Raw genomic sequence first — 18,860 nt, forward strand, 5'->3', positions numbered from 1 at the left:
GGACAGAGCCCTGTGGAACACCACTCACCACTGACTTCCAGGCAGAATATTTTCCTTCTACTACCACTCACTGTCTTCTGTTGGCCAGCTAATTCTGTATCCAGACAGCTAAGTTCCCCTGTATCCCATTCCTCCTGACCTTCTGAATGAGCCTACCATAGGGAACCTTATTAAATGCCTTGCTGAAATCTATATACACCACATCCATAGCTCGACCCTCATCAACTTTTCTCGTCACATCTTCAAAGAAAAGTACAACACAGAACAGGCTCTTTGGCCCGTGATGTTGTGCCGAGGTTTAATCCTAATGTAAAATATAATAACTTAACCTACACATCCCTCAACTCACTGCTATCCATGTGCATGTCCAGCAGTCACTTAAATGTTCCCAATGACTCTGCTTCCACCACCACAGCTGGAAACACATTCCTTGCATTCACAACTCTCTGCGTAAAGAACCTACCTCTGACATCTCCTTTACACCTTCCTTCTAATATCTTCAAACGATGACTCATAGTTTGAGTGGCTGTTCCCTTGCTGTTCCTAACTTCTACCCATACTGACTCAGTTGACAAACCTTCCTCAACAACCTTTGTTTCTGTAGCTGTGATGCACTCTCTGATTAAAAATGCTACACCCCCTCCTCTTTTTCCACCTTCACTGTCCTTTTTAAATGTTCTAGACCCTGGAACATCAAGCAATCATTCCTGCCCCTATGAAACCCACGTCTCCATTATGGTCACAACATCACAGCCTCAAGTACTGATCCATGCTTTAAGTTCGTCACTCTTATTTCGGACACTCATTGCATTAAAGCAGACACATTTTAACCGATACCTTTGTTTCATTGCGTGAGAAACCTTCCTGATAGATTCAATACATCCTGTCACTGCCCCATCTGTAACTGGCCCCCTCTCAGACATGTGGCTCTGATTATCACCCCTCTGCCAAACTAGTTTAAACCCTCCCGAATCACATGAGCAAATCTCCCACCCAGGACATTTGTGCCCCTCCAGTTCAGGTGCAACCCATCCTTCATATACAGGTCCCACCTTCCCCAGAAGGTATCCCAATGGTCTAGGTATCTGAAGCCCTCCCTCCTACACCAGCCACGTGTTAAGCTACATTCGCTGACTGTTCCTCAACTCACTATCTCGTGGCACCTATTCGTCTGGAACATTTGGTAGCTTGGACAACAGGCACCTCAAAGCTCTGGAGAAGTACCATGGGCAGTGTCTTTGCAAGATCCTCCAAACCCAGGCATAGGACGTGTTGCCCAAGAACAGCATGCTTTCCCAAGCCAGCTTGCCTAGCACTGAGACTTTAAGGACTTGGTGGAAGCTTTGGAATGGAGGAGCACTGGATCGAAGGCCTCCAGACACAGGAGATCAATGCAAGGAATATTACTCCTCAAACATGGACACAATAAAGAAAGAAGTTGAATTATCTCATTTGAGTGATTAAACATCACCTTAAGTAGCATGTCCTACCAAACATATGAATGAGCTGAGACTGTGCTCAAATCACTATACTCCCGTTACCCATTCACCAAGGATCTCTAGCAATCAGGGCTCATTCTTAACATTTAGCTGTTTTACCTCAACTTTGCATACTTAAAATTGCACAATGTGCACCCACATCTCTCAGGTTGCACGCTCTGACAGTTATTAAATGATGGCAGTCACACCCCCAAATCTACAGAAGACATCCATTGATGCAACTCCCTCTTTCCTATGGGAAAAGGTGGACACAGCAAGATACAGTAGAAAAGAAATTACTCATAACACGAGTGCAAGGACATCTGTCAATCTTGGTTCATCAATAGTTATAGCAACGCCATTTGTTAAATGTGCAATGTAAATGCAAGTTGTACAGCATTTTGAAGCATTGGCATCTCATGTATTGTAATGTGGCACTATCAGCTTTCTTACTCACCAATTTGCCAGTACAGAACTTCAGCCTTTGACCCTCAGTCATTCAGTCCCAACACTAGCAACAGTTTTGATGCAATTTGGTTGTAATGTTCCTCTAGTAAACTGATTATTTTCTCAATCAGGGATAAAAGGAAGAGAGCTTCTTCAAGGAATACCACAAGATGTTGGGATACCACAAATCCTTCGAACTCAGCACCGCCCTCCTAACCTACAATCTTCTTCCTGACCTCTCCGCCCCCACCCCACTCTAACCTATCACCCTCACCTTGGCCTCTTTCCACCTATCACATTTCTTACGCCCCTCCCCCAAGTCCCTCCTCCCTACCTTTTATCTTAGCCTGCTGAACACACTTTCCTCATTCCTGATGAAGGGCTTATGCCCGAAACTTCGATTCTCCTGTTCCTTGGATGCTGCCTGACCTGCTGTGCTTTACCAGCAACACATTTTCAGCTATTTTTTCAATCAAGTCAGATTCAAATGTGGCATTCTTCATGTAACTAGAAACAATGCCTAGAAAATTGAATAGGGAAAATGTAGCTAATACCACAAGATGTTGGGATAGCTGAAACTCTATTCAACAAAGAGGATAGTTCCAAGGAGATGTCTCGCATATTTTCATTAACTGAAGCACATGAAGCAGATCTAGAGTTCATTAGGTTTGCAAAGGCAGCTCAGACTGAAGCTGAGGCTAAAGGATTTCCAGAATGTTATTATATTAGAAACACAGTTCTGATGACGAAGTGGAGACAATTTCACAGATCTGTGGATGAAAAATGGTTGGTTGTTCACCAAATAGTGGTGTCAGCCAGATACCAGAAGGATATTTTATGAGTAGCATATGAAACTCCTCTGGCAGGGCCTTTAAGAATGCAGAAAATGCAAGCATCAATAAACAGGTATTTTACATGGTCAAGACTTCATAAAGATGTAGTGCCACTCTGTGAAACATGGAAGCCTCAATGTGTAATCAATCCATCATCTTTGATAACCATACCTATTTTTGAAGAAACATTCAGTCAAATGTTGATGCTTTATACAGGACTATTCCCAAAAATAAAAGCTGGACATCAATAGATATGTCAATCTGATTCCCGTAAGTTATGCCTTTGGGAGAAATTACAGCTAAGATAATAGCACTTTTCAGTTTTTAACAATTATGGAATATCAATTGCGAAACAAACTAAAAACAGAAAGTGCTGGAGAAACTCAGCAGGTCTTATAGCATCTATGGAAAGTGAAACAGAGTTTCTCTGAAATAGAACTTTGAAAAAGAGTCATATCAGACTTTGAAAAAGAGTCATATCCATTTCTCTCTCCACAGATGTTATCAGGCTTGTTGAGTTTTTCAAGCATTCTTTGTGTTTGTTTCAGATTTCCAATATCGACAGTGTTTTGCTTTCAATTGAGACACACTCTGATCAGTGTGTCTCAATCTAATTTATGTCTAATATTTTTTCAGCAGATCATTAGGAGTTTGTGTGTAACAGCATGTAATTCACAAACACAGGGAGCTTTGGAAAGATTCCATCAGAATATCAGAACCGTAATTGAGGCATACAATCATGAATACATACAGGATTGGGACAGAGATAGATTTCATATTAGTTACTACCAGATATTTTCCAAAGGAATTTACTGAGTTGTCGATTTGAATTGATTTACAGGCATCAGATTAGAGATCCTTTAAAATTGATTATGGGAAATTTCTTGAATCAAAAATAGAAATTCTCAATGATAGATTATATGTCCATGTTTCTCGAAAGACTCATGGGAGCATGTACATTCATAGAATCACGCAGCATAGAAACAGCCCCTCCAGCTCACCATATCTATGCCAAACAATAAACACCAAATTATACTAGTCCAACACCAAACTATATTAATCCCATTTACCTGCACTTAGTCCATTGTTCTATATGCCCTGACATTTTAAGTGCTTATCTAGATGCTTCTTAAATGTTGCAAGAATACCTGCCGTCATCATTAAGCAGTGTGTTCCATGTATTTACCACTCTCGGGTTTTTTTTTTTCTCTCAGATCCCCTCAAAACTATTTACTCGTCATCTTAACCTGTGCTATCTGCACTTAGACACATCTGGCTTGGGGAAAGGATTCTCATGATTTACCCTATCTATGCTTCTCGCAATTTGTATACCTCAATAAGATCCCTCCCTCAGCATCCTCTGTTCCAGAGAAAACAAACCCAGCCTTTCCAGTCTCTCCTCATTATTGAGACTTACAATCCCAGTCAACATCCTAGTTAATCTCCTTTGCACCCTCTCCTGGGCAATCACATTCTTCCGATTGTGTAGCAAACAGAACTGCACATGTTGTTCGATCTGTGGTCTAGCCACCCTGTTCTATAAAAATGTAACACGACTTCTCTGCTCCTATACTCTGCACCCAGGCTAATGAAGGCAAACATGCCTTTTTCACCTTTCTCTACCTCTGCTGACATCTTCAGGGATCTATAGACTAGTATACAAAGGTTCTTTTGTTCTTCTGTACTCCCTGAGGATCTACCATTCATTATGTAAATCCTTCCCTTGTTAGACCGTCCAAACTGCATCTTGTACTTATTAAATTCTGTCTAGCATTGCCATGCCAAATTTGCCAGCGGGTCAATATCAGAATAGAGACTAGGACCATTCTCCTCACTATCAACAATACCCCCAATTTTTGTGTCATCTGCAAACATACTAATTATACTTTGACATTCAGATACATAACAAAAAGCAAAGCTCCAAGCACCGATTCATGTGGCATATCAGTGGTCACAGACTTCCAATCACAAAAACATCCCTCCTCCATCACACATTGTCTCCTACTTGTAAACCAATTTTGGATCCAATTTGCCAACTTGCCTTGGATCCCATGGCCTTTTAGGCCAACCTTCCGTGTAGTACTTTCTCAAAGGCCTTACCAAAGTCCACATTAACCACATCAACTGCATTACTCTCATCATTATGTTCAGGCACCTTTTCAAAAATGCAATTAAATTAGTCAGACATAATTTCCCTCTAACAAATCTGTGTTGACTATCCTATCTGCCAAAGGTATTGTGTTGCACCTCTTTGCCCTTCTAATTTTTTAAGCACTCCCCACACCCTCTATACTTTATGTTGAAAATATATCATAAGGAAGATAATAAGGAGAACCAGATGTGTCAAGTGGTGAGAGTATTGGGAAATGACAATAAGAGGGAGTTGAGGGAGATGTAGACAGTCCTCAAAGTGAATCTCCTTCAATTCAACTAGCTAACTCAGAAAGACTGGAAAAATCAGCTCTCATATTTAGAGGAAGAACAATGGGAGGCTCTTGTAAGACTACTTAGTAAGGAATACTGTAATCTAGAGATACAGTGGAATGCCTAGCTAACAGTACATGGGAGAATTAGGATTGATAAGCAACATTCTTAACAGTTGAGTTTAGGTAGAAACAGAAATTAAACAGAGACCCATGTTAAAGCAACTGGAGTTCACCAGTTGAGTTGGTTCCTAAACCAGGTGGATGAACTAGACTCAGTACAGTCTATAAAAACATAAATCTGTCATGTATGCACTTTTGTATTTAATTCTACAGTTAGAAAACTACATTGATAGAGTTGTGAATGCCTTTTTCCTTGCTCAGATTGATCCATTGAAGGACTACTTGCAAATTATGTGAGCATTTAGGGCTAAAGGATATCTGCCTTTGTTACACCAAATAGGTTACACCAATGTTGAGTGATTTTATTTGAGATGAAGAATGCATTCACTCCATTCCAGAGGCTTATGTGTCAAAGTGTAGCTGAGGTCCATAGCTACGTGTGATGTTATAATAATATCTGTTTGAACAATTACAGTTGGCTGGCTTAGTAATAAATTTAGCCAAAGTGAACTCAGAAAAGCAAGAGTAACTTACAAATACATAATGCAGGGCAATGATAAATTTTGTCACAGACAGCAAAAGTGAAGGGTCAAATAGAATTCCCTATTACTAAAACTAAATTTGACATCATAAGACTTTTCAGGGTGTGTAGTTTTTATCAGAAATTTAAGCATAATTTCAGCATGAAGTTGGTACTTTTAGCATTTCTTTTAAAAGAATATGCAAAAGTTAGAAAAATGCCAAGTAGTCTTTGAGAAGCTGAAAGCTATCCTAGTAGACATACCAATGTTGGCTGCCCCTGAGTTTTACAGACCTTTCAAAATGGCAATTGACGCTACTGACTTGAGGGAAGATGCTATCTTATTGCAGGATGATGAATCAGGAACTGAGAAGCCAGTGGGGCTCTTCTCTAAGAAACTGAGCCGGTAGCATGGATAAAGACACTTTTGAACAAAAAGGTGTTCAAGTGGAGAAACTCATCTGGTGTGGCAACATCTGTGGAGAGAAAGCAGAGTCAATCTTTTGGGTCCAGTCACCCTTCTTCAGAACCTAGGTATTCCTATTTTGTTTCAGATTTCCAGCATCCATTGTTTTTTGAAAAAACACTTTGGCATTGTTGGCTGCACTTCAACACTTTGAAGTCCATGTACACCATGATAACAAGAAAATGTTAATTTACACTGATCATCATCTACTGACTTTCATTGAAAGTTTAAAATTTGGAATGTGAGACTGTTCAGGTGGTGTCTTTTGTTTGAAATGTTTAATGTAAAGATTATTCTCATTGCTAGAAAAGTTAATATAATTGACAATGCATTGTGTGAAGTGTAAAATTTTGGAATAATTTAAAGGTTTAAGAAATGTTAAGATTTTATAAGATCGTGCAATGGGAGAGAAAAGATGAATGGATATGAGTCTTGTGTTTTGATGTTTGCGTGTCACTTTTTTTTGAGCTGGTATTATTGAACAATAACACAATAAAGCTGGATGACAGATCAAGAGACAGCATAATAGGATGATGATTAATTATTCATCCTGCCAATGATTAGAATATCAAACCCAAGAGCATCACAATGCAAGTTTACACCTTTGTCTCCATCATTGAAATCCAGGTGAGAATTGGGTGAAATGAAGATTTGCTCAAAATAGTGCCCTAAAAGTACTAAAAGTAAAATGATATGCTCTAAATTAGGACAAATATTGCCTCTAGAAAATGTAAGATATTCATTCAAGTTAGAAATTTATGACTTTATCTGCAGATCTGTCAAATTTGCTTCATAAAAGAGTGCCATCAAAAATAGATTAACTGAATTTTGCTGTTTTGGGGTGTGGTTAAAGAATCAAGAGCAAGAAGTATATGTGCCACATCTATCTACATAACATCAATCATCACACTTTCAGATAATTCTCAGTTAATGAAGAGTGCTAAAACCTTTCTGAGATTTGATAGTGCATTGACAAAACAAACCTTTCAAATTGAACCATTATTGTTGCTTTTCATTGAGAAATGTATAAGCACTGCATTACAAGATTAAAACCACCAGATGGAAGACTTTGTTTAAACAAATCAATCTTCAAAGTGGTTTGCAAAAATACACCATAAGATGGCACAATCCACCAAGCTATCAGAAAATAGTTCAAACATATTGCAGAACAGACTTCAAATAGATAATATACTCGAAAGTGCACAGTGTTTGAGACAATATGCTTTGTAGTGTTAATTTGTGTTGCACATTGATCCCAGTGCCCTGGCCCTAACTCTATCCAGGCTTTAGGGATGCTGAGGTTGATTTTGATAATCACTACGTAAGGTATCATATGTTACTTATTAGATCAAAAACTGAAATGAAATATGTAATTTTTTAAAAAGTGAAATATGTTTCTAACCTTCTGGTCAGTTTATACTTTCTGAATTTTATTTAGCTCTGATGTGAGGCATCTATCACATGGATTTATAAATAAATATCTTTAACAAAAACATTTCAATTTTCATTCTTTCTACAGTAAGAAGGATTAATGTTACTGACTCTGTGCAAATAGCTGAAAGGTCATTTAATCTTTTCTCCTATGGTTTACTGGGAGACAAAGTAATTTGATCACTGTCTCTCCTTTTCTTCTATGCATAACCTACCCTTCCAAACTCTAAGAACAAAATTTACTTTTGGAAACTGCTGTTAAAATATCTTCACAAACTCCCTCAATGTTGATAAAGCTGGCTTGTACAGGTCCCACCCTGAACATTACCAAAGGTTTATCTTCTAAAAACATTTTCTAAAACATGCCCTCACATCTTTCACATGTTGCTTTCACCAGAGAAACACATCTTCAAATCAAAGTTATGACTTGAACTCTTGAGTTGCCTCTCCAAAACAGTTTCTCCCAATTATCTACTGTAATCCACAAAAGGTAGTGAAAGACATAAGAAAGTGGAATTAACATGAGTTACAACATTTTTGTTTTGAAGTTACCATGGCATGTTATGGCAGATAAGTGGAATTCCCATGGAAATGACTATAAATTTGAAGAGAGTAAAGATAATACGGTCAATTCAAATAACCCCGTCATCTATCTCCAATGGCTTTATCTTAACTTTAACTTCACTTTATCTCAATAACAATTGCACAAGGATATTTTTTTTCCCAACTGATCATCTAATTTGTAAAGATGTAGAGTAGAGACCAATAACTTTTGAGAGAAATTTGAATTCCCAACAACAGATGGAAAGAATTGCATGCCAAAATTTCAAATTTAATACATTTTACTCTATCAAAGAAACTAAAATCAACATTGACTCAGCATCATTTAGTAGGAAGTAATCCATTAAACTAGAGTAAACATACTTCCCATCAACTGTATAACAACCAGAAACTGCAAACCACATTTATACTATGTACTACTCTCACAACAGAAATGTAGACTTGCATATAAAATCCTAAGCACCTTCCACTCTTTACTTTGCCTCACCAGTAGCAGTGCTAACCACTGTGCCACCGTGCCGCCCACAATGTACATTATACTATGTACTACTCTCACAACAGAAATGTAGACTTGCATATAAAATCCTAAGCACCTTCCACTCTTTACTTTGCCTCACCAGTACCATTTTTGAAACAGTCCCTTTTCTCAGCATAATCAAATGAAACTCCAATCACAAGGCACAACACAACATTTCTTTACTCCTCAAATTTATGTAAGCTTCACCTCTTAAGACAGGGAATCAATTCTCACCAGCACTCTGCTTGTTTATTATCTAAAAGCAGTTATTTTCTACTGGTCAGCATGTCAGCACCTGTTTTCAGTCTTCTTGTCAAAATGTAACTCCCGTGATTCTGCATGTCTATACATGCTCCTTCGTTACAATAGATTTTAATTTGGTTTCCTGTTCCCATACAAATGAGATTGCAAAATCCACCTATTTTGAACAATGTGCTTTCCCCCCTGTCATCCAGACAGCCCTCCACCACACGTCCTCCATCCCCTGCTCCACTGCTCTAAACGCCCCCCCCCCCCACCAAACGCAATAATGACAGGATCCCCCTTATCCTTAACTACCACCCCACCAGTCTCTGCATCCAATGTATCATCCTTATACACTTCTGCTAACTCCAATTAGACCCCATCACCAGGAACATCTTCCCCATCCCATCCCTCTCTGCCTTCCACAAGGACCATTACCTTCATCAATCCTTGGTTCACGCCACACTCCCCACAACCCCCTGGCACCTTCCCCTGCAACCGCAAAAGATGTAAAATCTGCTGGTACACCAACTGCCTCATCTCCATCCAGGGCTCCAAACAATCCTTCCAGGTGAGACAGAGGTTCACCTACCTCTCCTCCAACCTAGTTTACTGTATCAGGTGTTCCCGATGATCTTCTGTACATCAGTGACACCAAATGTAAACGCAGGGCATGTTTCTCTGAGCATTTCAGCCAGGCTTACAGGAGCCAACCTGACCTCCCAGTCACCACCCATTTTAATTCCCCTTTCCAATCCCCTTCTGACATTACTATCCTCAGCCTCCCGAATTACCATAGCAAATCAGACAGCAAACTGGGATACAAAACCTCACTTTCTGCCTGGGCAGCCCACAACCCAGAGGACCCAACATTGAGTTCTCCAATTTCAAGTAACCTCCCTTCCAATCCCCCGACTCCCTTCCCAGCACCTCCCCTTCCCTTCCATTCCTCTGATCAATGCCTCATTCCAGCTACCAACCGGACTTATTCCTCGCATTGACCAACCAGGTCATATACTCTACCTGTGTCCACCACCATTGAAATTGGATATGGAAGACTGCAGAATTTAGATCTGATCATTGTTTGGGAAATGACTGTTTAAGACACACTGTGCTGTATTTTTTCCAGGTTATCAGCTCATTTTAGCTCTGCCCATTGCTACTGCTGCTTCTGGAGTGCCCTCTTGCACTCTTCATTAAACCAAGGTGGAGCCCTCATCTTGACAGTGATGGTAGAGCAGAGAATGTGCTGGACAATGGGATTGCAAATAATGGTTCAATATAATTCTGCTGCTGCTGCTAGCCCACAGTGCCTTACAAAAGCCCCGTAAACAAAATTTTTATTGCACAACATTTTAATTGTCTGCCCCTAGTTGCCCTTGAGATGATGATGTGAGCTGCCTTCTTGAACCACTGTGATCCACATGCCATAGCTTGTCCCACAATGCCCTTACAGATCCACAATTTTGACCCAGCAACAATGAAGGAATGGTGATATATTTCCAATCAGGATGGTGAGTGGACTGGAGGAGTACTGGAAGGTGGTGGTGTTCCCATGTATCTGTTGTCTTTCTAGATGGAAATGGTCATGGATTTGGAAGGTTCTTTTGTGGAATTTTGGTGAATTTCTGCGGCGCATCTTGTAGACAATACACACTGCTGCTACTGAGCTTCGGTGGCAGAGAGAATGGATGTTTGTGGATATAGGGGCAATAAAGCAGGCTGCATTGTCCTGGATGGTGTCAAACTTCTTGAGTGTTGTTGAACCCATCCAGGCAAGTGGGGAGTATTCTATCACATTCCTGATTGTCCCATGTTGATGGTGGACAGACGCTGGGGAGTCAGGCACTGAGCTACTCGCTGCATTATTCTCAGCCACTGATCTGCTCTTGTAGTCACTGTTTATGTGATGAGTCCAGTTGAGTTTCTGGTCAATAGTAACCTCAATGATGTTGGTGGTTGTGGATTCAGTGGTGATAACACTATCAAATGTCAATGGGCAGTGGTTAGATTGTCTCTTATTAGAGATGGTCATTGCCTGCATTTGTGTGACACAAATGTTATTTGTCACTTGTCACCCCAAGCCTGAATATTGCCCAGATCTTGTTGCTTTTGAACATGGACTGCTTCAGTATCTGAGCAGTCATAAATGGTGCTGAACATTATGCTAACTCATGAGCCATCAAGATAGCAGGAAGGTCATTGATATAGCAGTCTGGAATACTACACTCAGGAACTTCTGCAGAAATGGCCTGAAGTTGAGATGACTAACCTCTGACAAGCACAACCATCTTCTGTGTGGAAGGTATAACTCCAACCAGCTGAGAGTTTGCCCTGATACCCACTGTTTCTAGTTTTGGTGGGCTCCTTGATGCCACACTCAGTTGAATGCATCCTTGATGTCAAGGGCTGTCACTCTCACCTTACCTCTGGCCTCCCATTTAACATGGTGGCAGAGCCATAGAACATCAGGGATGGTATTCTCAATGTAATAATTGGGCTTTGACTTCTCAAGGGCTGTGCATTGGTCACTCTGACTGACGTCATAAACAGATGCAAATGTGGAAAGTATGTTGGTGAGGATGAACTCAAGTTATTTTTTACCTCTCCCTTCATCAATTACCACAGAACCAGTCTAGCAGCTATGTCCTTTACGAGTAAGCCAGCTCAGTCAGGTTGAGATACTGCAGGGCTAATCTTGAATTTGAAGTCCCCCACTAAGAGTACATTATGTGCCCAGCTACCATAAGTGCTTCTTCCAAATTCTCAACATGGAAGAGTATTGATTCATACACTGGGAGTGAGATGGGGCTTAGTACATGATAATTAGCAGATGATTTCCCTGACCTGATGACATGAGGTTTCATGGGATTTGCTATTAATTTTGAAGACTTCTTTAGCAACTCTTTCCTGACTGCATACCACTATGCAATCACATCTTTTGATCTGTTTTGGTGGTGGGACAAGGACATATTCAGGCTTGGTGGCTGTGATGGTCTGTGCAGTATGATTCCATTAGTATGGCTATGCCTCCCTATTTTGACACTAGTCCTCAGTGATGTCAGTAAGGAGGAATTTTCAGTACAATGGGGTTGTTTTGGATGACATTGCTTCTAGTGCCTTTTGGGGCAGCACGGTGGCACAATGGTTAGCACTGCTGCCTCACAGCGCCGGAGACCCGGGTTCAATTCCCGCCTCAGGCGACTAACTGTGTGGAGTTTGCACGTTCTCCCCGTGTCTGCGTGGGTTTCCTCCGGGTGCTCCAGTTTCCTCCCACAGTCCAAAGATGTGCGGGTCAGGTGAATTGGCCATGCTAAATTTCCCGTAGTGTTAGGTAAGGGGTAAATGTAGGGGTATGGGTGGGTTGCGCTTCGGCGGGTCGGTGTGGACTTGTTGGGCCGAAGGGCCTGTTTCCACACTGTAATGTAATCTAGTCTGATTCCAGGTCATTTTTCCTGTTCCAATCGTCTGGAATTTTTGATACAGTGAGTGGCTTGCTGGGCCATTCTAGAAAGCAGTTAAGAGACAATCACATTGCTATAGGTATGAAATCACATAAAGAACAGACAAGGTAAAGAAAACAGATGGCCTTTTGCAGTTAACGGGGCTTTTTTAATGACAATATTTATACAACAGTGGTTACATGGTGACCATTAGGATAGCTTTTAATTCCAGATTTCAATTAAATTTAAACCCATGTCCCTCTGACATTAGCCTGGGTTCTGGATTGCTGCCATGAAATAAAAGAGATGGTTTAAAACATAACCGTCATAAACTCCAGCATTTGTAACAATATTTGAAAGTAATGTAATTTTCCTCAACATTTCAATCCTATAGCATAGATATTCTCCAATATTATACCTTTTGCTTTTCTAGTAATCAGAAATATTATTTAATATAATTCAAAATGGCAAAGTCCTTGTCCTGACATTTAAGTTAATTGACTATGTCAAGATCTGTCAATGGCCTCTGTTTAATTGGAAAAGGGAAAATCACATTAATTCTACCAGACCATTGGCTGTTTACTCATTGGAGAGAGATGACTGGTGATGGTTTAACCTGAGGTCACCATGCTTCAGGTGAGGTGAGAGTTTGAGAAGGAGGATGCATCCTGGTAATCTTAGCTGATGCAGGAATTGAACCCATACCCTTATCATGCTGCACTCCAAGCCATCTGTGCAGCTAACTGCTCCCTTACTCTGTTTTATTATTATCTAATTGTTTCTCACTGTAAATTTCTCTTTTACCCAAATTTCATGTTAGTCCAGAGGCCTCTTATCACATATATTGAAAACTAACATTCAGCATTCATCATAGCACCACAGACAAATAATTCTGACAAATCTATGAGAATTTTATTAATAAATTTGTTGGGCATGGCTTGCCTTTCATAAACTCACATCACTTGGAATTATAGCCTCACTCTCATTTAATGCTTTGAATTGCTTCCTTTCTGATAGTCTCCAATATTTTGCCTACCATAGATGCCAAACCAACAACATATAGTTCTTAGATTGATGACTCTGACCTTTTTAAGACAGAATTGAAAGAACACCATCTATGTTGCGGCTTTCAGATGTTGCAGTTACTTAATGTACTGTGAAATAATTCAGCTGTGGATCCCTATATTTCTAATCTAATTTCTTAGAAAATGGAGACAGCAAAATTCAATAGTGCCCTAAAATGGGGATGAGATTTCAATGTCTGCTTATCCTACACCTTTTGTTTCTGATGCAGGCAGTACACCAAAATAAATTAGTAAATCGGCTACTGACCAGTTGGTGCAGAATCATGCAAGTGAGAGAGACTTAAAGCTAGTATACGACATTCAAATTGTAGTGGCATTCAGGTAGGAAGTGTTTGGGGAGAGTGGCCAAGTAGAAAGAATACTAAAAAATGTGATTAAAAGGCAGATATTATCCTTCAAAATACTCTGATGTAACACTGAAGCCTTTGTAGTTGGGACGAATGGGACATTTGATACAGTGGGGCCCAAGAAGCCCTCCAATAGTAATGTGAAAACACTGGAACCCAATCCTTATTGCATCAATACCAGGAATCAAACCTGATGATCTGGATGTAGAGCCACAAGAAGTTCAAGAAATGAATGGCCAAAGTCAGTGAATGCATCTTCAAATCCCACACTTCGCTAACTGCACTCTAACCATAGCTGTGACTCAATTTACAACTTATATCTTCTATCAATCAGACCTAACAGTCATACCTTCTCCTTACTCACATACACTTAGTACTGGCTACAAGCTTCATACCCAAGCAGTTTGTCCACACGATGAGCTATTCAACCAGGACATATTCCAAGCAGATTGTACCAGCATTGCCAACATACTTTTCGGTCTCTCGGATATGTCAGTACAAAACTACAGGCAGCAGCAGCAGTAGCGATAGCAGCACCTAACCGGTGAGGAGCGTGCCCTTACCCTTGCCAAAGAGAAGGTGCTTGCCAACATTAGAGCAAACATCATTGGGCTAATTTTCAGCAGTGGGAGTGAATGCATTGAAATCATAGAATCATAGAATCCTTACAGGGTGGAAGTGCGCCATTTGGTCCATCGAGTCCACACTGACCTTCCAAACAGCTTCACACCCAGATCCAACCCGTATACATTTTCCCTGCATTTCCCATGGCAAATCCACATAGTCTGCTCATCCCTGGACATGCCCCACACATAATTCTACATCTCACATTTCACCTATCCCTCAGTCCACATTTATTTCTCATTTTTGAGCTGTAGCTGATCTGAGTAAACAACCCTTGTTTTCTCCTTCACCTGACTACAATTCTTCTTTTGTACCTTTCCCCTTTCAGGTATGAAAGAGTACTTGGCTAAGTGGTAGTGAAAGAACAGGGACTAGAACACTAAGAAGAGCTGAACAATACCCAACAGCCCCTCTTAGACTTACAGCTCTGATGCTAACACTGTGCTTACTTTGGAACTCAGCAGATCTGACAGCATCTGTAGAGAGAAATCAGAGTCAATGTTTAGGGTTGAGTGACCCATCCTCAGAACTTTGGAGAATAGTTTACAGGCAAGATTGGCATATAGTGAGCGCTGGACGCAAATGTCTTGGGGAAACTCAAGAGAAAGGATGCATTAGATAACAGTTCACCAAAGGCTTAAGTTACAATTGAGGTTTGCTACCAAGGGGTCAAATGTGCACTTGAATTGGGCAGTAGACAGAAAAGTCTGATGGGTAGGCACACACAAATGCTTGGTGCATTGGCAGACCAATCTTAAAACCTGCAGTCACTGTCAAGATGTATGGATGAGTTCCAAACCAAGGCTTTACGGAGAGTTTGGAGCCCATTATTACTAGCATAGAAATGGTTGCCATTCCCATTGTCTTATTCATGAATACAGCAAAGAAGCTTCACCTGATCAACTGAAAACTCAGCTTCCATTGCAGCAAGAAGTTCATACTGAAGTTGTAAACTCGCAGCTTGTTACCGTGCAAACTCCTGTTACTGCCATCATGGTTACAGGCTCCAAAGTTCAAAAAGGGCTTGTACAGCCACATAGAGTTGAGCAATCTTTCCTCCAACATCTTTTTCAGATTGCTGAGGTGCTTTTCAGAGGGGTAGGCAGTGGCGCATGTGCATTAATTTAGTGTCCTAAATTGATGATAATTGTGTTCATCTTCCTGTTGTTACTTTGCCATCCACCAAAGACACCGCACACTGTTTCTCACTGATGTCAAAGTAGGAGAGTTGTTCTCTGAAGACCCTGAACAAATATGGTCTCCTCCTGGCTGATCTCTCTCTCTCTCTCTCTCTCTCTTCCATGTCAAGCAGTTTGTCCTACTCTGTGTGAGTTCTTCTCATTCTCCTTGCTGTAACTACTTTTGATATTCATCATCAACTTTAAGCAGCACTTCTATTAACACAGTAACAGCCAACAGAAATCAATCAGCAACTAACCTGAGAGTGATTGATAAACCCTTTACATAATGCTTATACTGGCCCCTTTCTACTGCTGAAGGCACAGTCAGTTGTGTGACATTAACAGGGTCAAGAGTGGCATGTTGGAAAAGCACAGCAGCTCAGGCAGCATCCGAGGAGCAGGAGAATCGATGTTTCATGCAAAAGCCCTTCATCAGGAATGAAGGCCTATTGCAGCTTGGAAATTACTCCATCAAAGGACAAAACAGCATTACATGGTGTCTGACATTATTTTCACATTACCCTGCACACTTCCATCACTTAATCTTACCTCCACACAAATAATCCACTCAAAGTTTCTTTTTAACTACAATTAGTGATAGACTATAGATGTTTCCAGAGCTAGCAAAGTTTACTTCTACAAAAGGATAATCATATGACCCAAACCAGCAGAGTGCACAGACAATGCAGATGTTATTTTGGATCAGAGGCAGTACTCACATCACTAAAAATATAGAAAGCATTCAACTGAACTTTGCAACTCCTATTTCACAAACAAAAGTTTCCTTTAAAGTTTAATTCATTGCAATGCTCTATTGCTAAACATGAAAGTCTTTATGTCCTTTTTTTGGTGTGATTGCTTAGCTGAAAACAAATTGTCAAGGTACTGACACAGAATTTATAGTTTTAAATTTTATAAAAAGGCTGAATTAACATAATCTAATACAGCTATTGTCAAAAGTAATTCTGCTTCAACTATGTGTGTTATTCAATTTCATCATGTTATTGGACTCACTTACTCCCTAAAGCTATTCTCCGATGAAGTTATCAGTGTGTCCCTTCAAATAAAATTTAAAATAGTGACCTAAAATGTTGTAAAAAATGAAGCAGTTTGTAATTACTATAATTAGTATTAATTATCTGGTCTTTAAAATGGTGCTAAAGATGAGAGTCCCTCTTGATACATTTCTGGACGCAGTCCATTTGGTCTAGCCATGAATATTCAAGCTCTCTGAATGCCCATGAAACCACTAATCATGTTCCTCTCCAGGTGTGGCAGTGGGACTGCGACGTAGCAGCAACTGTTTCAGAAGGTAGCTGTCACCTCAGGGACAGAGGCTGGAGCATCATCTAGAAGCACGATGAAGATAATGGTGGATACATCCCTGGGGAGTGTGGCAGCAGCTGCAGGGAAAGCAACATTGCCTTAGGGTAAGAAATGAAAAAGAATCCTATGGCTGGGAATGGCAAGGTAACATTGTATGTGGTTTTAAGCTAGCAGATAAGTACTAGCAACAGTGTGGTGACTACAATTCTTTAGAAAAAGGAAAGAGTTCAGGTACTGGAGGAATGCCTACCAAATCATGATGGCAATGACAACATTGCTATTGCCATATTGATTACTTAACATTAAAAATCCAACACTTCTATGTTGGACAAATCAAGTTTATTAACACAGTATTGATAAATTCTGGCCAGCTGCCTCAGTCAAATCTCAAGACAAATAATAGTCAAAAAGATTAATTTTCTTAAGCAATTCCTTTTACCATGATTCTTTTAGTTAATTTTTACTTAGGACAAGTTCAATTTTTCTGGACTTCTTGAACGGTTTCATAAGCAGCAGATGGAATATAATATTTGCTCTCCAATATAATATATTTCTGAAAAATATGAGAATAGCTTAACAATAAGAATGCCAAGAATGAAAAGCAAACAAGAAGTCTTTATGAATTATGCCTCCGAACTAATATTTAAATAAATTTGGTCAATTTATTAGTTTTATCAATTTAGTTTTGTACTTCTGAAGAATTTCAGATGTCTAATTTATAACTTAGTTACTCATAGAGTCATAGAGATGTACAGCATGGAAACAGACCCTTTGGTCCAACCTGTCCATGCTGACCAGATATCCCAACCCAATCTAGTCCCACCTGCCAACACCCGGTCCATATCCGTCCAAACCCTTCCTATACCCATCCAGATGCCTGTTAAATGTTGCAATTGTACCAGCCTCCACCACTTCATCTGGCAGCTCATTCTATGCACGTACAATCCTTAGGTTGCCCCTTATGTCTCTTTTATATCTTTCCCCTTTCACCCTAAACCAATGCCTTCTAGTTCAGGACTCCCCGATCCCAGGAAAGAGACTTAATCTATTCATCCTATCTATGCCCCTCATGATTTTATAAACCTCTATAAGGTCACCCCTCAGCCTCCGATGGTCCAGTGAAAACAACCCCAGCCTATTCAACCTCTCCCTGTAGCTCAAATCCTTCACCCCTGGCAACATCCTTATAAATCTTTTCTGAACCCTTTCAAGTTTCACAACATTAATTGCTACCATCAAGTTGTTTTATTATTATAAATTCATGCACCTTCAGAAATTAGACGTGACACAAACTGAACCTTTTTTCTCAGTTACTGTTCTAAATCACAATATATTCCAACATATTTACATCAGGTTTGCATGGGCACACAAGTGGTGGTAAAATCTGACTGAGTTTGATGTTTTAGATAGGATGAGAAAATAGGAGAGATGCTGAGTGGGTTCATAATTGAAAACAATCAACAAACTTTGAATTTAATTTGAGTCAGGAATCTAAAATGTGTATAGAAAGTCCCAAAAAATTGTGACTTTGAAAGGAGGTTTTGGCTTGAATTACTGTGTATTTTTGCCAACCAGTTGGCAGCCTGGTTTGAAACCCTTGGTGCTTCTACAGCATCTCGCTGGACAATGTTGAGCCTCCTGAAATTTAGGACCCAAGCAATGAAGTTCCTGCCCTCAAACACTGCTGGCTTATCAGAGGTCAGGACCACCTAGAGGTCTATGAAATCATCATTTGCCAGGCTTTTTCCCGATCCCTGAACTCTTTCCACTGGCTGAAGATTTGCACTTACCATACCTATTGTTAAAACTCAC

This window comes from Chiloscyllium plagiosum, chromosome 5 (genome assembly GCF_004010195.1).
Source record: "Chiloscyllium plagiosum isolate BGI_BamShark_2017 chromosome 5, ASM401019v2, whole genome shotgun sequence".
Classification (NCBI taxonomy): domain Eukaryota; kingdom Metazoa; phylum Chordata; class Chondrichthyes; order Orectolobiformes; family Hemiscylliidae; genus Chiloscyllium; species Chiloscyllium plagiosum.